Source organism: Apodemus sylvaticus, chromosome 23 (genome assembly GCF_947179515.1).
Source record: "Apodemus sylvaticus chromosome 23, mApoSyl1.1, whole genome shotgun sequence".
Classification (NCBI taxonomy): domain Eukaryota; kingdom Metazoa; phylum Chordata; class Mammalia; order Rodentia; family Muridae; genus Apodemus; species Apodemus sylvaticus.
The window spans coordinates 20,292,845-20,296,294 of NC_067494.1; positions in this window are offsets into that span (position 1 = coordinate 20,292,845).

Below are 3,450 nucleotides of genomic sequence, written 5' to 3' on the forward strand. Positions count from 1 at the left end.
TCAATATAACTCTTGCATCTTAAAAGTAAGCTTATTAAGACACAGGATGTTCTAAAGGGAGAGGAAATCTTGGTTCTAAGTAAGGGGAGGGAAAATAGTCTCTCTTGTAGGGAAGCTCTTTCATGCCCAGGAAGTAAACAATTTAATTGCTTCAGGAAGTTCCAGAAATTGACCAGATTTACCAGGTTCCTCCTGTCCCAACTATATTTGAACAGTAAGGACTGCTGAGAGCAACTTGTAGGCAAGACAAGCTGCCTGTAGGGGACACTCTCTAATCTGTTGAGTCACCTGCAGTTGTGTGGTGAGCTCCAGATTTCCTGCCCTCTTGGGTGGACATGGTGATCAAGTTGTCTGAATCATTTCTAATTTTTAAAAGTAATTCCTCACCCATACTTTTGTAAGTAACCCCAATAAATTCATTGCCTTGTCAAGATGGATTTTGGTGGCATCCTTACATTGGGCAGTTATTGATTCCTTATCTAGGGTTGATAGATGTTCCTTCAGATCTTTCCCGAAATAGTGCCGCACAAGGAAGATTGGCAGTACTCAATCACACAGTGTTCTCATTTCTTTCCGGGACATGTTTTCTCAAGGATTAGAACAAGGGTAAACAGATTACAATCTGTGGCCAAATCAAGATGGTTTGGAACATCTTATGACCTGAGGATAAGTTTTAAAAGATTCATATATTTATTTATCATTCATGTATGTAATGTTATCTCTACACAAGTTAGTGTGTGCTGTATTCCTGGAGACGCTCCAGGTGACCAGAAGATGGCAGTGGATCTTCTTTTACTTACAGTTGTGAGCTACCTGATGTAGGTGCTGGGAACCAAACCTGTGTCCTTGACAAGAACAACAAGAACTCTTAACTGTTGTTCCATCTCTCCAGATCCCTAGGAACAATATTTATATGTTTTAAAGGATTACAAAACCAAAGAATGATATTGATCCAGAAATTCCCAAATAATTTCATGTGTGGACACTACAAGAGGCCTAGAAGTTTGTGCCTACCTATGCTCCGAGGGCTATTAGTGTAACTTACTCAGAAAAACACTTGGAAATAATACTGTTTGGAAAAAAAAAAGCATTTTGTCTTTCCGGGTAAATAAGAATGCCAACTTAAAGACAGGTTATACGCATCCCTGGACCAGGATGTATATGTTGCTGCCCAACTCCAAGCTCAGAGATATCAAGATGAAATCATGGCACAGTGATGGAAGTACTTGCAGCATAGAAACTGACAAAAATCTCCAAAGAGGACTTTCTCTTCTTCAACAGCTGGGCCTGTGACAAGAGTGCCCCTCTAAATGCTTGTCATTTGATGCTTGAGGATTTATTATCAAAACTAAAGTATGTATGTCCTAGTAAGAAAGAGGTTTGGGTTTCCTAATTTCACAGAAAACAATTGTCTTAGTTAGGGTTTACCTGCTGTGAACAGGCACCATGACTAAGGCAACTCCTATAAGGACAATACATCATTGGGACTGACTTACAGGTTCACAGGTTCAGTCTGTTATCATCAAGGTGGGAAAAATATCAGCATCCATGCAGGTGCAGGAGGAGCTGAGGGTTCTACATCTTCGTATGAAGGCTGCTAGGAGAATTCTGACTTCCAGGCAGCTAGGATGAGGGTCTTAAAGCCCACACCCACAGAGACACACCTACTCCAAAAAGGCAAAGCCCACTTGAATAGGACCACACCTTCTAGTAGTGCTACTCCCTGGGCCAAGCATATACAAACCATCACAACCATATAACAACTTTTGATGTTATACTGAAGAATTTTCTTAGAGGATAAAACCAAGGGCATATATACACAGATATCATTTAGACAAGATGAGAATAATAAAATAAAACATTACAGGTTGTTGTGAGAATTAAGTGTCTAAATATGTGCACGTTTCCAGTAAAACTTTATAATTGAAGCTGTAGCAGTATCCAGCACATGCTAATTATTCAGTTAATATCAATAGCTACCATTTATACATGAGATGCTAATCTGTACAATAGAGCACAGCTAGGCAATTTGAATATTCCAAAGAAATACTATAAAATGCTTCCTTGAAGTGGCAGGTTGGAAACAGAATGAGACAGGATTAGAAAGAAGAGTGACGAAGAGGCGGGGAGGGAGAGGAGGGACCCACATAACTCATGCTATAATTTTTCTCTCTTAATAATTATTTCTCATCATTTTATATGCCTAACTTATAAATTAAACTTTATTGTAAGAGTGGCTTTAAACATTAGGAGTAACATTTGTGCACAGAGTTTGGTGCTCTGTGTAGTTTTAGGATCCATTGGGGGTCTTAGGCCATGAGCCCTCAGCTAAAGGGCCTAAAGGCACGTCAGTCTCCAGATGTCAGATCCTGTTCATCAGTAAAGAAAGCTTAATGTCACTCGCCTTGTCAGGGGTAGGATGGTGAGGCAGGACAAGAAAGGGGAAGGTGCTTCGCTGATGGTAGCGTGCCACATGAACAGAAGACATTATGAGCTTCCAACAGTGTCTTACAGTGTGTGTGTGAAGACTTGAGGTGACTCTTTGCCAAAAAGGAGAAAAACATCGGTCACATCTTTCTTGACCTCTACCTCTTTGTCAGAAGTGAAAACATGGCTGTTGTGTGATTCCCATGAACACATGTATCCCAGTGAGAGGGGCTCTGGTGGCGGTGTATGCTACAGGGAAGCAAAAGCTTGACTGGGAACCAGGATCCTGAACTGTCCAGGTGCAGAAGAGGGGCAGGACACTCCAGCCGGTCATCTGCTGCTGCTGTAGAAGATGTGTATCTACAGAAGCACTGTCCGTACCCTCTTAAAATGCTAATTGTGCTGCAGACTTGAAAAACAGCTACACGTTGACATCATTTTGTTGTTATTGCCAAGGCGCTTGCTATAAAATGTGATCTAAAGTAATTTACAAGAAATAAAATGATAAAAATAATATTTCACTACAAGATAAACTATGAAACATCAGTTGGAAGAGGGAAATACTGCACCTTTTTAGTAATGTTAGTTACTGATTCCTTTGGTTCTTGATATTTAAACTTCAACGTAAGAGCTCCTCCCCCACCCGGACACACACACACTAGGTATCTGGTTAAAATATGGATTCCTTCTCTCTATAGTAGGCCTGATACTGTGTGTTTCTTGGCTTTGGGTAATGCAAAGGCTCCTCTTCAGCAGACCACAGCTTAATCAGCAGGCAGAAGTTACACAGTAGGCAGCAGGAAGACCAGTAAATCCCATCCTAGCGGCCACTTATCGTGGTCTTCAAGAGCTAATGTGCTCTGTGCTCCCATTCTAGCTGGGGTCTGAATGAAAGGCAACACCTTGGTTACTAGTGGGCAGGACTTAGCTCAGCATGAGTTCCAAATGGACTCTTTCTCTGAGCAATGGCCAGGTGAGTTGCCCAGCCTACTGCAGAGACTCCCAGGTGAGAAAGTAGAGACA